Genomic DNA, 23,039 nt, shown 5'->3' on the forward strand with positions numbered 1-23,039 from the left:
ACGTTATCTTCTGGCAAGGTGAGTGAGCAGACAAGCATGTGACCACAGCGTGGCGTGGTGGCCAAGCACGGAGGTGGAGCGTGCGTGGTGTGTCGGAGGAGACCTGGTGAGTCCTGGCCCTGACACAGCTGATGTGAGCTTTGTGAAGTTCACTGCATTCCTTTGGACCACACGTCTCTTTTCGTGAAATGAGTGTATTCACTTCCTATTGCTCCTTGTATCAGAGTTCTCCAGAGAAATAGACCAAGAGGATATGTGTGTGTTTGTGTGTGCATGTGTGTATGTGTGTGTACATGCCTGTATTGTATTTATATACATATAAAGAGATTTATCACAAGAAATCAGCTCATATGTTTGTGGAGGTTGACAAGCCCCCAACTCTGCCATGGGCAGACTTGCTGGAAACCCAGCATAACTGATGGTGTGGTTCTGGTCCCAAGCCTGACAAGCTTCAGACCCATGAAAAGCCAGTGTTTCAATTCAAGTTCAAAGGCAGGAAATGCTAAATGTCCTAACTCAAAGGCAGACAGGTGGCAGGAATCTCCCCTTGCTCATGGAAGGGCCAGACTTTCGTTCTGTACAGATGTTTAACTGATTGGATCGGATTCACCCACATTAAAGAGGGCAATTGCTTTACTCAGCTTACTGATTCAAATGTCAATCTCGTCCAGAAACACAGGCACACTCAGAATGTTTGACCAGATGTGGGGGCACTTTGGCACATCACAGTGACTTTACCTGAGGAACATGCTTTATCCTGCAATTACACGCATCAGCTTTCTAGTAACTTATGAGGACTATCACACACAAGGCAAAGACAGAAGCACTAGGCTTATTTTTGGTCCTAAGATAGCTCAGTACAGGTTTCTAGAACAGAAGGATTTGAGAAAATACTTGACTCCAGAGTGCTCCTCCTGTGTTAACCACCCAAGACTTAATCTGATGTGAAAGACAAGGGGGGGATGAATACCAAAAACTGCAAATTTCTTATGTGGAGAGCAGGAGCCAAATGGGAGAGAACGGGCAGAAATTCTGTCCTTAGTTTTGAGAAAACAGTCTAGTCAACCAACCAACATAACAACCAACCAATCATCCAACCAACCACTAGCCAATCAGTCAACAACTTACCAACCAATCAACCAAATCAACCAAACAACCACTGACCAACCAATTAACCAACCAACCATGTACCAACCAACCACCAATCAACCAACCAGCCAATCACTAACCAGTCATCCACCAACCACCCACCCACCCACCCACCAACCAACCAACCAGCCAACCACTAACCAATCAACTAACCACCTACCTACCAATCAAGAACCAGCCAACACCAACCAACCAATCACCAACCCACCAACCCACCAACCAACCCACACAACCAAAGTTGCTATTGGGTGGAAAGTACTAATCCCCTAATCAGTAATTTGTGAAGATTCTTTTTTGAACTTCCTGGTGGTGCAACAGGTAGGAATTTGCCTGCCAATGCAGGGGACATGGGTTCAGTCCTTGGTCCAGGAAGATTCCATGTGCTTCAGAGAAACTGTGCCCATGAGCTGCAACTCCCGAGCCTGGGCTAGAGCCTGAGAGCCACAGTTACTGAGCCTGTGCCCCGCAACAGAAAAAACCACCTCAATGAGAAGCCCAAGTCCTGCAATGAAGAGTAGCCTCCACTCGCTGCAACTAGAGAAAGCCCACACACAGAAATGAAGACCCAGTGCAACTAAAAATAAACATATAAAATAAAATTCTTTACTAAACTGTGTTCTACTGACTGTATATATCTGAAGCATTTGCTAAAGACACAGAATGCTCAGCCCCACCTCATCCCTGTTGGGTAAAAATTGCTGAGTGTGGTGCCTAGGAATTTGAATGTTTAGTAAATTTCCCAGGTGATTCTGATGCATGCTACTTGAGGACTACTGCCTCATGTATGCTGAGTGTACCTAGAGCTTTGATGTACTGCAGGTATGAGATTTCTTTTGGATCTTGACCTTCACATTTTGAAATAAGTAGATTCACTTTTATATCACAAAGAAAAGACTTAGTCCTCCCTTCCCACTTCATTATTCACTAAACTCAAGAGGAAACTGCAAAAAAAAAAGAAAAGAGATGCATTTGAGAGTGGCTGCCATGATTTCTCCCCAGAACATGTTACATCAGCAGGTGTAACATTACAGATTGGATTTGTCCCACGTGTGGGTCGTATCTCTGGTTAGTTTTGATCCACATGTCTGCGTGATGCTGTTTAGACCCTTCAACGTTCTGGTTATATTTTATTCCATAGGGTCAAGTTGCAGTCAAGCTATTGAATTGGCTATTTCGGGGGTATGAGCTTTATTATATGTTGTTGAGGACCCCAGCCTCTGGATGATGAAAGAATATTATGAAAATACTTATTCTTTCATATAGTTTAAAATCTTCATATTTATTTTGAAAGAGAGAAAAATTTAGCAATATTTACTTATTTTTGTACCACCAAGAATTAACAACTGCTAGTATTTTGACAAATTTCCCCCCTCAATTTTTAATTTAAAATTGAAGCCATTATCTTGTACCTGTCAGACTGGTCCTCTCCCCACTATAATTCCACATCCTTTTCTTTTCTCAAAGCCAACCAAAAGTTATGACAAACCTAGATAGCGTATTAAAAATCAGAGACACGTCTTTGCTGACAAAGGTCTGTGTAGTCAAAGTTATTGCTTTTCCAGTAGTCATGTACAGATGTGAGAGCTGGACCATAAAGAAGGCCTAATGCCCAAAACTGATGCTTTTGAACTGTGGTGCTGGAGAAGATGCCTGGAAGAGTCCCTTGAACAACAAGGATATCAAACCAGTCAATCCTAAAGGAAATCAACCCTGAATGTTCATTGGAAAGACTGTTGCGGAACCTGACGCTCCAATCCTTTGGCCACCTGATGGGAAGAGGCGACTCATTGGAAAAGACCCTGATGCTGGGAAAGATTGAGGACAGGAAGAGAAGGGGACGACAGTGGATGAGATGGTTGGATGGCATCACCGACTCACTGGACATGAGTTTGAGCAAACACCGGGAGATGGTGAAGCACAGGGAGGCCTGGCGCGCTGCGGTCCACGGGGTCACAGAGAGGTGGACACGACTGAGCCACTGCACAACAACAACAGGCTCTCTCATGAGGCCATTACCCATCCCTGTGTTCCACTTAAAAAAAATAGCGATATAAATTTGTATATAAATATGTATATAGTATTGCTTTTAAAAACTTTATATTTAAGTGGCACATATTATTCTGTATCTTGTCTTTTTTGACTTGATTTTAAGTTTTTGAATATTTACAAGTTGCCATGTATGGATTTAGTGCATTTCTTAAATTTTTTTTTAATTTTTAAAATTTTTGGCTGCATTGTGTGGCACGTGGAGTCTTAGTTTGTGACCAGGAATTGAACCCATGCCACTGTAGTGGAAGCACGGAGTCTTAACCACTGGACCACCAGGGAAGTCCTGGTGCATTTCTTTTAACAGTCAAAACTTGTGGGTCTTCATTTATTTTATCTGCCCATCCCCCACTGGCGGATGTTGACTTTCAGTCTCCCCTGTTGCAGACCAGGCTGCAATGAACACTGGACCTTATCTCTGTGCATAGAGTTTCTCGAGGATATAGATCTAAAGGTTAGATTGCTGCATTGTGGTGTAGTTTCCATTATAATAAGTGTTACAAAATACTCTCCAAAAGGCTGAGCTAATTTATTTTTTCACCAAAAGTGTGTGAAAAGGCCAACCCCCCTTCTCTTATTTTTGCTAAAGCTAAATTTACCCAATTTTAGCCAGTCTGATTGATAAAATGACGTCATGCTCTTCTAATTTTTAGGTTCTACTAATCATTATTGAGCATATCTTACAGGTTTTTAAAATACTTTTTGATGGGTAACTTAAAGCTCACGCCGATAGATTAGAGAGAATTTATAAGAGGAATAGTTTAGACTATTTAACAGAATATTTCAGTAGAAAGTAATGGATCATCACCAATAAAAATAACAAAACTCTAAAGATTGGGAGGAAGTAAAAGTAAAATCCTCAATGCTCCTCAATTCATCAAGCTCAGGACCATGTGATTCGTCATCTATAAGGGGACACTCAGGAGAGAAGATGTCGTATCTCAGGACAAGTGGTGGGAGCCAGGACTGCCCCGGGGAGCAGCTGCTGGGAATAGCTTGTGGGTTTTGTGCTGCTTGGAGTTCATCACTGTGTTCTGAAACTTAACAAGATATTGACATTTTTCCATGCCAGCAGATAGTGATTTACTTCATTTTTTTCTTTGAAAAATTTCAAGCCTGTAGAAAGATTATAAGGATGAGGTAATGCATTTCTATATTCCCATTACTGTTTTGCCGTTTTGTTAACGTTCTGCTGTATTTTGCTCTGTCTCTGTCTTTCTATATATGTCATGATTGTACTTTTAAAAAAATGTTTCCTTTAAAAAATTATTGCTTCATTTTTGGTTGCACTGGGCCTTTGCTGCTGTGTGAAAGCTTTCTTGAGTCGTGACTGGGCTTCTTATTGTGGGGGGCTTCTCCTGTTGCAGAGCACGGGCTCCAGGTGCCCAGGCTTCAGTAGAGGCACCACGAGGACTTTGAAGCTGTGGCATCAGCTCAGCTCAGCTCAGTTCAGTTCAGTTCAGTTCAGTTTAGTTTAGTCGCTCAGTCGTGTCTGACTCTTTGCAACCCCATGGACCAAAGCACACCAGGCCTCCCTGTCCATCACCAATACCCAGAGTCCACCCGAACCCATGTCCATTGAGTCGGTGATGCCATCCAACCATCTCATCTTCTGTTGCCCCTTCTCCTCCTGCCCTCAACCTTTCCCAGCATCAGGGTCTTTTCAAATGAATCAGCTCTTCGCATCAGGTGGCCAAAGTATTGGAGTTTCAGCTTCAGCATCAGTCCTTCCAATGAACACCCAGGACTGATCTCCTTTAGGATGGACTGGTTGGATCTCCTTGCAGTCCAAGGGACCCTCAAGAGTCTTCTCCAACACCACAGTTCAAAAGCATTAATTCTTCTGTGCTCAGCTTTCGTTATAGTCCAACTCTCACATCCATACAACACCACTGGAAAAACCATAGCCTTTACTAGACAGACCTTTGTTGACAAAGTAATGCCTCTGCTTTTTAATATGCTGTCTAGGTTGGTCATAACTTTCCTTCCAAGGAGTAAGCATCTTTTAATTTCATGGCTGCAATCACCGGATAGTGATTGCATCCATCTATCTGCCATGAAGTGATGACCGGATGCCATGATCTTTGTTTTCTGAATGTTAAGCTTTAAGCCAACTTTTTCACTCTCCTCTTTCACCTTCATCAAGAGGCTCTTTAGTTCTTCTTCACTTTCTGCCATAAGGATGGTGTCATCTGCATATCTGAGGTTATTGATATTTCTCCTGGCAATCTTGATTCTAGCTTGTGCTTCCTCCAGCCCAGCATTTCTCATGATGTATTCTGCATATAAGTTAAATAAGCAGGGTGACAATATACAGCCTTGATGTACTCCTTTACCTATTTGGAACCAGTCTGTTGTTCCATGTCCAGTTCTAACTGTTGCTTCCTGACCTGCATACAGGTTTCTCAAGAGGCAGGTCAGGTGGTCTGGTATTCCCATCTCTTTCAGAATTTTCCACAGTTTATTGTGATCCACACAATCAAAGGCTTTGGCATGGTCAATGAAGGAGAAATAGATGTTTTTCTGGAACTCTCTTGCTTTTTCGATGATCCAGCGGATGTTGGCAATTTGATCTCTGGTTCCTCTGCCTTTTCTAAGTCCAACTTGAACATCTAGAAGTTCATCGTTCACGTATTGCTGAAGCCTGGCTTGGAGAATTTTGAGTATTACTTTGCTAGTGTGTGAGATGAGTGCAGTTGTGTGGTAGTTTGAGCATTCTCTGGCATTGCCTTTCTTTGGGATTGGAATGAAGACTGACCAGTCCTGTGGCCACTGCTGAGTTTCCAAATTTGCTGGCGTATTGAGTGCAGCACTTTCACAGCATCATCTTTCAAGATTTGAAATAACTCCACTGGAATTCCATCACCTCCACTAGCTTTGTTCATAGTGATGCTTTCTAAGGCCCACTTGACTTCACATTCCAGGATGTCTGGCTCTAGGTGAGTGATCACACCATAGTGGTTATCTGGGTCATTAAGATCTTTTTTGTACAGTTCTTCTGTGTATTCTTGCCACCTCTTCTTAATATCTTCTGCTTCTGTTAGGTCCCTACCATTTCTGTTCCTTATTGAGCCCATCTTTGCATGAAATATTCCCTTGGTATCTCTGATTTTCTTGAAGAGATCTCTAGTCTTTCCCATTCTATTGTTGTCCTCTATTTCTTTGTATTGATCACTGAGGGAGGCTTTCTTATCTCTCCTTGCTATTCTTTGGATCTCTGCATTCAGATAGATATCTTTCCTTTTCTCCTTTGCTTTTTGCTTCTCTTCTTTTCACAGCTATTTGTAAGGCCTCCTCAGACAGCCATTTTGCTTTTTTGCATTTCTTTTCTATGGGGATGGTCTTGGTCCCTGTCTCCTGTACGATGTCACGAACCTCCATCCATAGTTCATCAGGCACTCTATCTATCAGATCTAGACCCTTAAATCTATTTCTCACTTCCTCTGTGTAATCATAAGGGATTTGATTTAGGTCATACCTGAATGATCTAGTGGTTTTCCCCACTTTCTTCAATTTCAGTCTGAATTTGCATGGGGGCTTTAATTACTCCTTGACATGTGGGTCTCCTCGGACCAGGGATTGGACCTGCGTCCCTTGTGCTGGCAGGTGGATTCCTATTCACTGCACCACCAGGGAAGTCCTGTAATGATTGTTCTTATTACAGTCATTTGGGAGTGAGTTAGGGACACCATCATCTTTTACCACTGAATTCTTCAGTGTGTATCTCGAGAACAAGGATATTCCTTTACCCACGTGGGGTACATGTCATTTTCAGGGAATTTAATATCCATACAATACCACTGTCTAACATACACTACATATTCAAATCTCATCAGTTGTCTCCATCATGTCCTTAATTGCAATTTAATATTTTTCCTGATTCAGGATCCTAACCAGGGTCACACATTTTGTTTGCTTGTCACGGCTCTTTGAACTTTTTAACCTGTGACTGTGGCTCATCCATCTTCATGTTTCATGACACCGAGACGAAACAGGCCAGCTGTTTGGTAGAATGTCCCTCAGTCTGAGTTTGTCTGATTGTCACCTCGTTATTAGGGTCAGACCATTCGCTTCGGGCAGGAACACTGGGTAAGTGACGCTGTGTTCTACTTAGTAGATCCCGCCAGGAAGCTCCTGATGTCAGTCTCTTCAGCCTCATTCCTTTTAACAACTGCATAATAATTACATTCCATCCTGCGGATGTAATATATTTACTCCAACCCTGACTCTATGGATGAGCTTTTGGGTTGTTCCTGGTGTTTGGCTAATGAAAGCCATGCTGTAAAAGATGTAACAAAGTTAGGGCGGGAGATAGGAGGGAGGTTAAAAGGGAGGAGATACCTATGTATACCTATGGCTGATTCATGTTGAGGTTTGACAGAAAACAAAATTCTGTAAAGCAATTATCCTTTCCTTCAATAAAAAATAAATTAAAAAAGTGGCAAAGAGTGTTTCCAGTGTTAGAATAATTAGAATGAGCATGATCAAGGAAGTAAGAGAGTGAAGAAAGAACAATGGAGGATGGTGTTTCAATTTGAGTGACTTGGGGACAGTGGGCTCGTGTGGGTAGTGGGATGTGATGGTAAAAGACATGATCACTTTGGCTGCAGGAGGCAGGTTGGGTTGGAGGGCAGGAGGATCACTGCTCAAACAGTCCAGAGAAGAGAGCGGAAAGACTGAAGTTGAGCAGTGTTGGTAAATAGCTGGAAAGAAAGAGAACAATTAATAAACATTTACAGGGTCTTCCCTGGGGATCCAGTGGTTGAGACTCTGTCTTGCAATGGAGGAGACGTGGGTTCGATCTCTGGTCAGGGAAATAAGATCCCGCATGCCACAGGACAACTAAGCTCGAGTGCCACAGCTAGAGAAGCCTGCGAGCCACAACAAAGAGGCCCTTGTGCCACAATGAAGACCCAGCAAAGCCAAGTGAATAAATACAAATAACCGAACATTTCCATGTCCTGACACACAATGGATGAACCTTGAAAACCCTGCACTCAGTGAAAGAAGCCAGTCACTGAAGTCCCCGGGTTGCATGATCCTTTTTTTTTTTTTTGCCTCACCGTGTAGCTTGTGGGATCTTAGTTCCCTGACCAGGGGTGGAAGCTTCCCCCCTTGCAGTGGAAGCACAGAGTCTTCACCACTGGACCACTAAGGAAGTCCTGCGTGATTCTTTTTGTATGTTATCTTCAGAATAGGCAAATCCAGGGAGACAAGGGGTGCATTACCAGGGGATGGGAGGATGGGGATATTGGTACAGAGTTTTCCTGGTTTGATGCAAAAGCTTAGAAGCTGAAGAGCATGGTGGCTGCATGACGTTTGTGAGTGCACCGAGTGCCACTGAATGGCACACCTCAAAATGGTTAACTGTATGTTATGTGAATATCATCTTAATAAAAAAAAAAGGAGATAAAGAAGACCTCAGTACACAGGACGTGATGGACATTGTGACGTGGTGAGGAGGAGGGAAAATTGGCCGTGTTAGATTCCTGGCTGAGGCCCTTGTGTAGAAGGTCTTATTTATTAACTGAAATAAGGTTTTCAAGAAAAAGAACAGCTCAGAATGGGAGAAAATGATGTGTTCAGATGATTAAAAAGCTATGTATATGGTAAAATATCAAATATATACAGAAATCACAGAGCAGGTTAATGAAGCCCAATGTACCCAGTACTCAACTACAGCAATGACCAGTCATGGCCACATAGTATCTTCTGTACCCCGTCCACCTCCCACTCACATACTATTTTGAAATAAATACCAGACATCATATTCCATCATCCATTAATAGTTAAGGATGTTTCTTTAAAAGATGAGGAATTTTTAAAATGAACTTTCAAAGTACCATTAATACAACAAAAAAATTAACAATGATTTCTTAATATGATCAGGTTGTCAGCCAGTGGTCACATTTCTAATTGTCTCATAATTTTTTCTTATTATTTATTTGAATCAGGATCCACATAAGATACAATTATTGTGACTGAATACTGTGTCTCTTAAATCTGTTTTTATCTTAAATCCTCTTCTCTCTCCTTTATAATTTAGACATTGGGAAATTAGGTTATTTTCACATAGAATCTCCTGTGGTCTGGATTGTACTGACTGCTTCCCTGTGATGTATTTTACATGCTCTCCTACCCTCTGTATTTTCATAAATTAATTGGTAGTTGGGTCAAGACTTGATCAAATCTGAGTTTAATTTTTTTTTTAACAAGAATACTTTATAGGTGATGGTATGTTCTTCCATCAAAAGACACATAACACCCAGTTGCCTTTGTGTATGTGTGTGATGTTAATAGTTTTTGTTGGTCAATGTCTAGTTAACCCAGACAACCTGCTCCCAAATTCCTGATCCTTTGAAACAATGTGAGAAAATACATGTTTATTGTTACTCTAAACTGTTCAGTTTTGGGATGATTTGTTATACAGCAATCCAACCAGTCCATCTGAAAGGAAATCAGTCCTGAATGTTCATTGGAAGGACTGATGTTGAAGCTGAAGCTCTAATACTTTGGCCACCTGATGCAAAGAGCTGACTTATTTTTAAAGACCCTGATGCTGGGAAAGATTGAAGGCAAGAAGAGAAGGGGACGACAGAGGATGAGATGGTTGGATGGCATCACTGACTCAATGGACATGAGTTTGAGTAAGCTCCGGGAGTTGGTGATGGATAGGGGGGCCTGGCATGTTGCAGTCCATGGGGTTGCAAAGAATTGGACACGACTGAGCGACTGAACTGAACTGAATAGAAAACAAATACAGAAAAGTTGGATAGATATCAGGAGATCCATTAATATAATTCATCATACTAACAGAGATAAGGACAAAAACTTTAAAAGCCATCTCCAAAGATGCAAAAAAAAAAAAAAAAAAAAAGCAAGGACAAAGCTTTTGACAAAAACCCACTCAATAAAATAAGATGATGGGTATTTTCCTAATACGCCAAAAATAAACACACACATATTTTATGCTCCCAAACTAACACTTTACTTAGTCAGAAGCCACTTGAGGATTTCGCATTAAATGAAGGAAATATGCTCACTATTTTTACTATAATTTAACAATATGTTGGGATTATGAACCCCTGCATTTGACTAGGGAAAGCAATAAAAGGCATTAGTACTGGAAATAAAAACTAAAACTATCCCTATTTTTAAATTTATCCAGAAAACCCAAGTAAATGATGAAAAGGCTATTAAAAAAGAGAGCTTAGAGAAGTTACCAGTCATGAAGTTAATGCATAAAATAAGGGAAGGAAAAAATAAAATAGCTAGAATAAACATAAGAAATGCCTTAAACCTGCTTAAAGAAGACTATAAGACCCTCTTGAAAAACACAGGTAGAACTTAAAAAGATGGAAAGACATACATGTGCTTGGGTAGAAAACCCAACAACTTAAAAGATGCAAATTTTACATATTAATTTATACACGTAATGTAATCTGAATAAAAATACCCACAGTTCCCCACCCCCCAGAATTAGACTAGTTAATTATAAAGTCCATTGGGAAGAATGATCCAGCAAGGATAGTTAGGAGAACACTGAACATGATCGTCTTCGTCTCAGTGATGTTTTTCTCAAGTGCTGTGGGTTTGAGAGGCCAAGCAGAAAAGCGCAGCTAGATATATGATGTGCAAGGCTGCAGTCCAGAAGTCCCCAGTGACCCGTCTCGGTGGGATAAGTCTAGGTGGGTGCCTGGCCTTTCCCTGGAGAGAGTGGATGGGCTCTTCTAGGAAGGGTATAATGAATGGGTTGAAGACTCAGGAAAACTAGACTCGGAGGCTGCTGTAGTGAGTGGGCAGGTGATGAGGGTGGGTAAGGGTCAGAGGGAGAGCGAAGCAAAGGAGTAAAACCCAGGGGAAAAGGAAGAGGACCGAGAAAGATGATATTGCAAAAACCAAGAGTGTGCAGAGTTCCCACGAGGAGACAAGAGCAAGCCGCTGAGAGTCTCGAAATGACAACTATTCCATCTACATCTGACGGGTAGAGATCCATGCCTACGCACGAGGTGGAGGCGTGACTGAGGTCACCAGCGATAAGCACTTCCAGCATCTTCGTGGCTTTCCTCCTGGACCTTGCTCTGGGGCTGCCTATGAGTAGCGTCTACAAACATAATTGCAAATAAGGTCATCACGCGTTTTCCACACAGCAGTGTATTGTGAAACTCATGAAGTCATCCAGTTCAGTCACTCAGTCGTGTCCGACCCTCTGCGACCCCATGGACTGCAGCACGCCAAGCTCCCTGTCCATCACCAACTCCCGGAGTTTACTCAGACTCACATCCATTGGGTCCGTGATTCCATCCAACCATCTCATCCTCTGCCAAAGTACTGTCTGACTTAGTAAAAACTTGGCGGAAGTGGACTGAATTGGACAGACTCATTCATTGAGCTGACTACTTAATGAGTGCCTCTTGTATGTCAGGCATTAATCTGAATGCTTGGGACATTTGGTGAACAAAATATTCAAAGATCCCTTCCATATGGAGCTTCTGTTCTGAACAGAAAATAAACAGTAAACATAATGAATAGGTACATATGTAGATGATGGTAAGTGCTCTATGGAATAAAGAGCGGGCAGGGGAAGGGGGATTGGAAGAGAGTGGGTGGGTGGTAGGTCGCAGTTTTAGAAACGGTGATGGGCAGGACTCATGAGAAGTGGGGAATGTGAGCAGAGCCGGAAAGAAGCGGGGCACCTGGAGAAGCAATTCACAAAGCCACTTCACGTGCGCGATTCACATGGAGGCAGGTTGGGGGTAAATGATGATATTTCTAAGTGACGCTTCTCAGGAGGCGCTAGTGGTAAAGAATGCGCTGCCAATGCAGGAGACGTGGGTTCGATCCCTGGGTCCGGAAGATCCCCTGGAGAAACAAACGGCAACCCAGTCCAGTATTCCTGCCTGGAGAATCCCATAGACAGAGGAGCCTGGGGGTCTACAGTCTATGGGGTTGCAAAGAGTCAGACACGGCTGAAGCAACAACGCGCACTCACTGCGTGTGGAGCTCAGGCCCCTCACAGACATCAGGAAAGGAGACGTCTGACAGGGTGGTTAGAGAGTGGGTCTAGAGCTCACAAGGAATGTTGGCCTGGAGGGAACAGTTGGGAAATTTTGATTCGATTATGGTCAGTGATGGTTTCCAAACTCCAGCGTGCTTGGGCTCCAACTCCAGAATTTCGGATTCAGCAGGTTTGGGGTGGGCCCTGGGGATCTGCATTTGTTAGCAAACTCCTGGGGATGCTGTGGGTCCAGGGAGCACACTGTGAGAACAGCTGGGGTTGAGCAAAGAAAGTTGAGCTAGGAATTCTTAGGAAAAAGAGGAAACGGGCAAAGAGGGCCTTCAAAGAGGAATAGTAGGGCCAGGGGCTAAATCAGAGCAGATTCCCAAATCCAAATGGGGGGAAATCTCAAGGAAATGGGGGACGGGGCTGCAGAATTCAAAAGTCTGACACACAGGGCAGGCAAGTGTTTAGGTATGGTCACTGGGGACCTTCATGAGAGCTATTTTAAAGGTCTGGGATTTGAAAGTGGAAAGAAATGAATTCTCCTTCAAGAAGCAAAGGAAAGGCAGATCTGATGACTAGGAGGCATGAGGTTAGATACGAATTAAGAACTCTTTCTCTGTTTCATTATGTTTTCTTGGTTACTACCTTGACCTGAATGGTGACAAAACTTTCACAAGACATCATGACAGAAGGAAAGAAAGATGTCTGCTCCATCGACTAGTGTAGGCACGTGTTCTTTAATGATAATTGTTGTAGCTGCTACGAGGAACATTTGATTTGAACTTATCCATGACATAGAAGCACGTTTCTCATATTTGTAGGATAATTGATTCCTATGAGCAACTACTGCTTCTTACACAGTGCCAAAATGTTTGATGCATTACAAACAGTGCATCTTAAAAGTAGACTCAATCAGTATTTAATTACAAAATATACTGGTAGGACATAAAATATAGGACAACATAGCAGAAGCTATTACATACACATCAGTTTAAAACAGAGTTTAGTAATAAGATACTGTCACCCAAAGCAGAAATCATAAAGCAAAATATTGTAGATATTACTCTGCAAAAGAAGACTTTATATCATATTGAAAAATAAAAGGTAAACAACAAATTAAAAGAATTTTAAATATATATTGCATACACACGTATGTAATGAAAAGTCAGTATCTTCATAAGATTAAAACATTATTTGAAATCAGCTTCTTTTACAAACACTGCATTAGACAAATGATCAAAAGATGGAAAATTCTCAAAGGAAGAATTAAAAATTGCCAATAAATATTTTAAAAAGTATCTCTTCATTAATATTCTTAGGAATAGAAATGAAAGTAATAATCAAATTTTGGCCTTTCAAAAGGATGCCGATTAAGAAAATAAAAAGTGTTAAAACCAAGTATTCTCACCAGGCAGTTGTATGCTGTGGAATTTTTCTGAGTGGAACATTATTTTTAATTCCGTAGAATCACAATATGTTTGCTGCTGCTGCTGCTATGTTTGCTGCTGCTGCTGCTGCGTCACTTCAGTCGTGTCCGACTCTGTGTGACCCCATAGACAGAAGCCCACCAGGGTCCCCCATCCCTGGGATTCTCTAAGCAAGAACACTGGAGTGGGTTGCATTTCCTTCTCCATTGCTATGTTTAGGATGGGATAAAATCAGGAACAACCAAATGTCAGTAACAGGAGATGGATTTTATAGATTATGGAGTAGACTGCAACCCTGAGAAATGACGGAGAAGGCGACGCCCCACGCCAGTCCTCTTGCCTAGAGAGTCCCAGGGACGGGGGAGCCTGGTGGGCTGCAGCCCATGGGGTCTCAAACAGTCGGATACGACTGAGCGACCTCACTTTCACGTTTCACTTTCACGCACTGGAGAAGGAAATGGCAACCCACTCCAGTGTTCTTGCCTGTGGAATCCCAGGGACGGGGGAGCCTGGCGGGCTGCTGTCTGTGGGGTCGCACAGAGTCGGACACGACTGAAGCGACTTGGCAGCAGCAGCAGCAGTTGAGAAATGTTGATATAGGAGGAAGTCACCTGGCTTGGTGTGTGACCCCCCTCTTTCTCTGTTGGGTTAGTGTGTCCAGGACCAGCTCTGCAGGACGTGTGGCAACCCCCTTGGGCTTCCAGGAAGGCTGGCTCTCCTTTGCTGACTGAGCTCTGTTGGAACTTCACCGACTGTTTTATTGGATATGTGTTCACCGTGTGTGGCAGTGATTTATGCCTATTGGCAGAAGAATTGATGCTTTTGAACTCTGGTGTTGGAGAAGACTCTTGAGAGTCCCTTAGACTTCAAGGAGATCCAACCAGTCCATCCTAAAGGAAATCAGTCCTGGGTGTTCATTGGCAGGACTGATGTTGAAGCTGAAATTCCAATACTTTGGCCACCTGATGTGAAGAGCTGACTCATTTGAAAAGACCCTGATGTTGGGAAAGATTGAAGGTGGGAGGAGAAGGGGATGACAGAGGATGAGATGGTTGGATGGCGTCACTGACTCAATGGACATTAGTTTGGGTAAACTCCGGGAGTTGGTGATGGACAGGGAGGCCTGGCGTGCTGTGGTTCATGGGGTCGCAAAGAGTCGGACGTGACTGAGTGACTGAACTGGTGTTTGTAATTGACTACGAGCTCTTCCATTGCAAGGATTCTGTTTTACAAATTTCTCATCAATTCCCTCCCTAACCCCCTCTGCACTGAGCACAGTACCCAGCCCACGGAAAGTACTCAGGACGTGCATGCAGAAGACCTTAAGGATGGAAGTGACACTGCAGTTTTGTAGCAAGGCCAGAGGGCACAGAGTGGGAAAGCCAGGATCCGTAGGCTGGCCAGTGTTGAGACTTGACCGTAGTCAGAACTGGCAGGGATGCTTCCAAAAAAAAATGACTCCTAGGTTTCAAGCCATACTATGTATGAACCTAGAAATACGTTTCTTTTTATTTTTTGGCTGAACTGTGGAGCTTGTGGAATCTTTGTTCCCCGGTCAAGGATTGAACATGGGCCACAGCTGTGAAAGCAGCCAGTCCTAATCTTGAGACTGCCAGGGAATTTCCAGGAAATCTGCATTTTAAACTCCTTCCACAGGTGAGAAAGCTGCTGCAGCAGAACCAATTCAGAGTCCAGAGCTGTATCTGGGGAGCCCCGGGCAGAGAGCTGGCTGGGGATGGAGGAAGCAGAGGGAAGAATCTGCAGGTGTGTTGGATGAGTTTTCAGAGTCTGTAGGAGGGGGTGTGGGTGAGCTGTTTGATCTCTGTGCCTCTGGGAAGAGGGTTTCAAAGAAGGCAGGACTGGGGGAAACAAGATTGGCTTTCTGCTGAAGCCAAGACATTGAGGGGGATCTTCTCATCCTGGTTCAGTTGGTAAAGAATCTGCCTGCAATGCAGGAGACCTGGGTTCGATCCCTGGGTTGGAAAGATCCCCTGGAGGAGGGAATGGCAGGCCCGGTCCTATATTCTTGCCTGGAAAATCCCACGGATAGAGGAGCCTGGTGGGCTACAGTCCATGGGGTCGCAAAGAGTCGAATACAACTAATTGAATAACACTTTGACCTCCCATCTTGGTGGAGGAACATGAGTGAGAGAGAGAACTTCTTTGCCAACAAGTTTGGAAGTGACAGGGCCCAGAGTCCAGGCTAGAATAGAGGGAGTGAGCGGGGCATGTGGACCTGCCTGGTGGCCCTGACGTCACACCAACGTGTCACAGCCCCCGGTGACTGGCTGTCTCTACCACGCCATGCTCTGGGACTGCTTTTTGCCTCTGGCTTTCACATAAGTGCCAATTATAAGGATAGCAAATGCATCCTCACTGCTATCACTACAGAATCTCTGAATAATTATGTTTACTTTACTTGATTATGTTGATCCAGTACCCCAGGTGTGCCGAGTGTAATCTAGCAGTTTGCTATTGGGGAAGATGAGCCACTTAAGGCCGCATCCACCCTACTCCTGGGGCAGACGGTCCAGAGGGCACCTGTGGCTGGGGCCCCACACTTCTGTGAGAGTGCAGTGACTGACGAGGGTGAGGCCCGTGGCTTCCATTGAATCGGAAGCTTAGACATAAAAAGACCAGAGGGTGTGTTGGACTCTTGAAATATGGTGGGTTCACTGTCTTGGGAGGAGAGAGGCCATTTCTGCTTAGTTTGTTGTTCAGTCGCTCAGTTGTGTCCGACTCTTTGTGACCCCACGAACTGCAGCACACCAGGCTTCCCTGTCCATCACCAACTCCTGGAGATTGCTCAAACTCATGTCCATCGAGTCAGTGAGGCCATCCAACCATCTCATCCTCTGTCAACCCCTTCTCCCACCTTCAATCTTTCCCAGCATCAGGGTCTTTTCCAATGAGTCAGCTCTTTGCATTAGGTGGCCAAAATTCATGTCTTGCCAAAGAAACAGCCCTGTGCCCCTGAGCGGTGGTCAGGCTGAGTTCAGAGTGTGGCCAGAAGGTGGGGTTTTCCGGCATCACAGACTCTCCCTCTCTGGGGAGAGCCGCACGGCGATGCTAGGATAGCCAGCTCCAGGAGGACAAGGTCTTCCGATTCTGCATCGAATTCAAGTGCGCCACTGCAGATGCTCCCTGCCCAGGTCCAGGCTTGCTCCAGACTCCTCCCTTCCTCTTTGCTCGTCTCTCCACCCAGGAGCCGGGCCAGACAATTGCTGTCCCCTGACCATGGACTTCCTCCCTTTGACTTGGTACCTCCCCACCTGGCTCCTCAGGAACCCCTGCTTATTTCTGAGATCCACAGTCCTTCACTGCCCGAGCCAAGTGTCATCATGTGCTTTAAGCCACCCTCCTGCCTCCCAGTCACGGAATGAAGTTTCCCTTCCCGTCTCCCAACTGGCTTTGCGTCCTGACTGTTCGTCCTTCCCATCTCGCAGCTTCGCCTCCACTCCTGGCCTGGGCTGAGCTCTCCTGCCAAAGGGACGTGAGCCTCCTCTTTGCTGGGCAGGGCCACCCCTACGGCGGCTGTCGATGCTTGCCCAAGACCTGGTGGGAGAAGAAGTTGCCCTTTGGAAGATGTCAGCAGAGGAAGATGAGGGGAATGGAGAGGATCCGGGCTTGGGTAAGACTGGCTTTTATAAAGGAAAGTTGGCCCAAGTTTCCTCCTTTTCCCATGCTGATTACAAGCCCTCATGGACTTGGTTCCTGGTCTCTCTGCCCTTGAGCACTGCCAACTCATGAAAGGGCACAGCTAGATTTTATTTCCTTATTTTATTTAGAAACTCTTGCATGAAGAGGCAAGTTGTTCATTCTAAATGATTTGCACTTGTATCAGCCTCCCTCTGCTTCCCATTGGGGATGACTCTTAAAAATGTGACAGTTGGTTTTGCTTGGAGCCCAGTTTTACGTTCGGGTGTGTTAAAACCACGCTTCTGGTACTCTTCATGATAACACTGTCGTCCTTGCTGGTAAAATGAGCAAGGACCTACATTAGTGAAACGCGTCCTCTCTTGCTTTGATGCAGACTCTTACAGATTGCTTGCTGCTCCTTTTCTTTGCAAAAACTAAAGCGTACTGCTGGGGATGAAGCCTTAAAAATAAACTATCGTGGCGCTCCCAAAATTGAAACAGTATTTTCCGCTTTAACTGTGGCTATTGACAGATGCTCTTCCTTGTGGTGTGTGTTATATTTCCCTGAGGTATTTCTCTGACGTGTAATAAAACATGATTTCCTTAGTCACTCTCCTTACCTCCCCCCCAATCCCCCCCAAAAAATGTGTTAGCCATTCAGTCATTTCCAACTCTTTGCAACCCCATGGACTATAGCCGATTGAACCCCTCTGTCCATGGGATTCTCTAGGCGAAAATACTGGAGTGGGTAGCCATTTGCTTCTCCAGGGGGTCTTTCCAACACAGTGATCGAACCTGTGTCTCCTGCATTGCAGGCAGAATTTTTTGGCTTCCCTTGTGGCTCAGACAGTAAAGAATCTGCCTGCAATGCGGGAGGCTTGGCTTTGATCCCTGGGTCCAGGAAGATGCCCTGGAGAAGGGAATGGCTACCCCCTCCAGTATTCTTGCCTGGAGAATTCCATGGACAGGGGAGCCTGGAGGGCTCTGGTTCATGGGGTCGCAAGGAGTCAGACACAACGGAGCGAGTAACACTATCCCTTTCCTTACCCCGAGTCACTTCCCAGATGGTAAACGCATAAGGATTCCAGTCCATCACCAACAGGTCAGCCCTCTTGGCCTGCCTCACTTTCCAGCAGACTTGCAAAAGGAGATGGGTCCTCAGTTCACCTGCTTCTTTCCTCTCTGACCACATCCTTGCTCAGACACCTTGGTGGCTTTTGTGTCAACAGCCAGCCACCCACATGTCTCCATGCTCATTGCGGTCCTGATGATAGTACATCAAGCTGAGACATAAAGATCCTTGTGTCCCTGTGTTATCGCCTCTAGCAGCCTGCTTTCACCCCCACTGTTGGGGGAGAAGAATGTAAGCACGGGATGCCAAGCTTGAGTTTTCAGTGCAGGACTTCCCTGGTGGTCCAGGGGTTAACACTCTGAGCTTCCAGGGGATGAGGGTTCAGTCCCTGGTGGGGATCCTGCAAGTCATGAGTGGCTAAAAAAAAAAGAGTTTTCAAAGCTGACATAGAACAGTCTTTTTATAGGGGAGGATTCTCAAATCTGATGCTTTTGAGCATGAAACTACATGATCTAGTTTAAGCTGAAAAGAGATTGTGCAGGACAGGGCACAGAGAGAGCCGCTCTGGATGTGTGCTGGTCTGGGGGAGGAGCTAAGGCAGCTTTGGGCTGGTGTGCTGGCTGCAGGGTGAGTGCTATCGCGTTCTGGGTATCTTCTGAGGGTGGAGCCAATAGGATGAGGGGAGTGAGAGAAGAGAGGAAACTGTGTTCCCTAACTTTTCTGGTACCAGGGACCAGTTTCACCGAAGACAATTTTCCCACGGAATCAGGGGTTGGGAGAATGGTTTCTGGATGATTTGGTTCAGTTCAGTCACTCAGTTGTGTCTGACTGTTTGCAACCCCATGGACCAAAGCACACCAGGCCTCCCTGTCCATCACCAATACCCAGAGTCCACCCAAACCCATGTCCATTGAGTTGGTGATGCCATCCAACCATCTTATCCTCTGTCGTCCCCTTCTCCTCCTGCCTTCAATCTTTCCCAGCATCAGGATCTTTTCAAATAAGTCAGCTCTTCGCATCAGGTGGCCAAAGTATTGGAGTTTCAGTTTCAGCATCAGTCCTTCCAATGAACACTCAGGACTGACCTTCTTTAGGATGGACTGGTTGGATCTCCCTGCCATCCAAGGGACTCTCAAGAGTCTTCTCCAACACCACAGTTCAAAAGCATCAATGCTTCGACGATCAGCTTTCTTCACAGTCCAACTCTCACATCCATACATGACCACTGGAAAAACCATAGCCTTGACTAGACGGACCTTGGTTGGCAAAGTAATGTCTCTGCTTTTTAATAAGCTGTCTAGTTTGGTCATAACATTTTCTTCCAAGGAGCAAGCATCTTTTAATTTCATGACTGCAATCACCATCTGCAGTGATGTTGGAGCTCCCCCAAATAAAGTCTGTCACTTTCAGGGGTCAGTTGGCCATTGTCAGTGGGAAGTCATTGGTGCCCTCGAGCAGGTGGATTGGATGTAATGGAGTCAGTGAATGGAGAGGGAGAACCTGGAGGTATGTATGTGGACGCGTCTTTTGAAGAGCTCTGCCACCAAGAGCCACGGGGCAAGGGCGGACTCAGGTCCAGAGGTAACTGGGTGTGTTAGAACAGTTTTTGAGATCTTGGCTCCCGCCCCTGCCCGGCCTGCTGCCCATTTCCTCTGGGAACCCATATGGCTCATGCCCACGGAAACTTGACCTAGGGCAGGTGTTAGCGCGCATCCTTGGACTGAAATGACTGCCTCGTTAAAGCTGACACAGCAGTGGTTAATGATGCCTCCTGTCCCACTTCAAAACCCCTGACTAAAAATAACAACACTGCCGAGCCCTTGCCCAGAGCTTTGCCAGCTAATTAGCTCATCCGTGCCCCTTAATTGTTTGATTTATGTGTTTCCTCCCTCGGCGAGGCGGGCTCCCAGGTGAGGAAATGCTGAGATGCTGGTAACATGCACAGGGGCGTGCAGAGCCCTGGGTTTGCCCAGCCAGGTCCAGCCCTCCATTGCCTTTCTGCTGACGGCTTCTCGGGCCACGGATGGCCCCTGTCCCTGAAATGTTTCAGGCTGGATGGTCGGGAAGCCATCTTTACTGGGGAGCGGGAAGATGCTCGGATGTTCTGGGTGCCCGGGGTCGCAGGGGCGAGCGTGGGCAGAGAGGGGTGAGGGAGATGGGTTGAGAGGGAGAGGAGTCAGATGTTGGGCTGCGGGCATGCCTGGCTCCCCCAGCCCCTGCCCTGGTCCTCCCCCTGCCCGCCATCACTTTCCAATGAGACCAACAGGGAGCTCGGGGCTGGCTCCCGCATTCATGCCTCCAGTCTCTCTCCCACCTTGTTCCAATGCAACGTGTCCTGAAGTACGTTATGGGTGGTTTCCCCAGTGCCAGGCTGGGAAGGGCTGGGAAGGGCTGGGAAGGATACAGTTGTGAATGCCAGGTGCATCTTGATGGGGGTGCTGGTGACCCCAAGTGCTCAAGTTCAACTCCCCTTGCACAGCTTGGCCAATTCCTCAATCACCCCATCCTTCTGGACTTTTTCAACCTGGGTAGCTTGACCCACAGGACTGTAATTTCAGAGGAAAATGCTGCTGCTTCTGCATCGCTAAGATCTCACAGCTCTCATGGGATACGTGTATGGCTAATGGACAGCAGGAAAAGAGAATATTTGCAGAAGAAAGTGGCTACGGTCCCACCCTTCTGGGAGAACTCTTCCCTGGATTAAAAGAAACTTCACTATTAAATCTGCCCAGGGACATAAAATAAACATAAAATAAATACAGGCTCCCCTGGTAGCTCAGATGGTAAAGAATCTGCCTGCAATGCAGGAGACCTGGGTTCGATCCCTGGTTTGGGAAGATCCCTTGGAGGAAGGCATGGCAACCCACTCCAGTATCTTACTTGGAGAATCGACAGAATTAATGCTAAATAATTATAGTTCTCCTTGCCTTGAAGATAAAGTTGAGAAATCCTTCTCCTACAAGGGAAGGGGGAACCTCTGCCTCTGCTCGCGTTGTTCAGGAGTCCTGCTTTGATGCGCAGCCAGCTCTGCTTTGGAAGCTTCTTGGGGAGGAAAGCAGGTGAACCGTGGCTCTCTGAGCCCATCCTGGTTTTGGCCGCCACGCGGTTCCCTCTGGTGTCACTGGACGAAGGGGCCTGGCCCCTGCCACGTGTCCGGTCCTGCCGCCAGAGTGCCCTCTGTGTCGCAGGTCCCTGCCCAGCTTGTTGGTCCAGCAGGCTTTACTTTACCTCCTGGGCTCTGGCCCTGGGACTGGAGTGGGGCATCTCCTGGCATTGCTTTTCCCTGCCAGGCCTGACAGCCTTTCCTTGTAGACCCCTTCCCCACAGTGACCCCGCTCCAGTCGCTTGGATCCTTTTCCTGCCAGTGAGCCTAAGGTGGGAGCTAAGGGAGACCCTTAGGAAACCGCTGGGGTACATGTGTTCACCTTCTAAGGGGACAGATGAACCTAACAGATTAGGAACATAGCTCTTAAGCAAGTGATGTCATGCTTGCCGTGTTTTTCTGGACACTGGGCTGTAGATCCTCACAGAGGGCAAACCAGTACATCCCAGAAACGGGCGCTTCAAGTAGGAAAATTGATCTAGACTTCCTGCTGTCCTCCTTCTCCTCCCATGTTTCTTTTTTCCTTCTATGTAGATGTTTCCAGGCAGAGCTAGTGGTAAAGAACCCACCTGCCAATGCAGGTGGGTCTGAGCCCTGGGTCGGGAAGATCCCCTGGAGGAGGACATGGCAACCCACTCCAGTATTCTTGCCTGGAGAATCCCAGAGGAGCCTGGAGGGCTACAGTCCATGGGGTGGCAAAGAGTCGGACACGACGATTTAGCAAGCATGCCTGCTCCATGGACAGGTTATGAAGAAGCTTATCTTTCGCAACCTGAAGAGGGAGAAGGAAGTAAAACCTGGACTTTCACTAAGATTTCATGACTTTTTGTTCCAGGGTGTGGATAGAGAACTTCAGACCCTCCCCCATCCTGCCCATTGGCAGAAAGAGACCCTCATGATCCCTGCTGGCCTTGTCAAGCAGTGACTCCGTGCATTTTAGAGAGACCCTCCGGGTCTCAGGCCACTCCAGCGTTGAAAGTCTCCATCCTTAGGGAGAGGTCGGGGCAGTGCGACAGCTTCTGGAAGGAGCGTGACGCTGCGCTTGACAGGAGATGGCAAGCAGAGAAAATCCTTTACCTGGCTTCTGTCCATGGGGTCCCAAAGGGCTGTTTTCCTGAAATCAACATCATCAGAATGACTGGTCTCTCAGAGAGAACGCAGCCCCTGGTCGAGCAGACGCTGGGTCAGACCATGGTCCAATGCGTCAGGGAGAAGAAGCCAGAACTCAGGACCTTTCAAACCATCAGAGTCCTGCCACCCCTTCCCCGAGGCCATGGCTAGTTAGTGACATTACTTCCCAGATACAAGGGAGGCGACGCCAGTGATTCTTCCCAGGACAGTGAGGTCACTCCCGTCCCCAAGTCAGACAAAGAGCTGGTGGTGCTAATGGAGGCTACTTGCTGATCACTGTCAAACCCTCTCTCTCTAACAGTCCCCCCGCCCAAAAGTAAAGACAGCGGAGAATGGAATGTTGTTAAGATCTACAGCTGCGGGTTGACGATTTGACAGAGACATGCCTTTCAAATGGAAGATCCTTGGCCTCTGGAGGCAAAGAGGTTTTGTTTTTAAATAGTTTTACTTCTTTCTTTGGCTGTTCTG

This window comes from Moschus berezovskii, chromosome 4 (assembly GCF_049115385.1).
Source record: "Moschus berezovskii isolate FMDL1 chromosome 4, NW_MosBer_1.0, whole genome shotgun sequence".
NCBI classification, from domain to species: Eukaryota; Metazoa; Chordata; class Mammalia; order Artiodactyla; family Moschidae; genus Moschus; species Moschus berezovskii.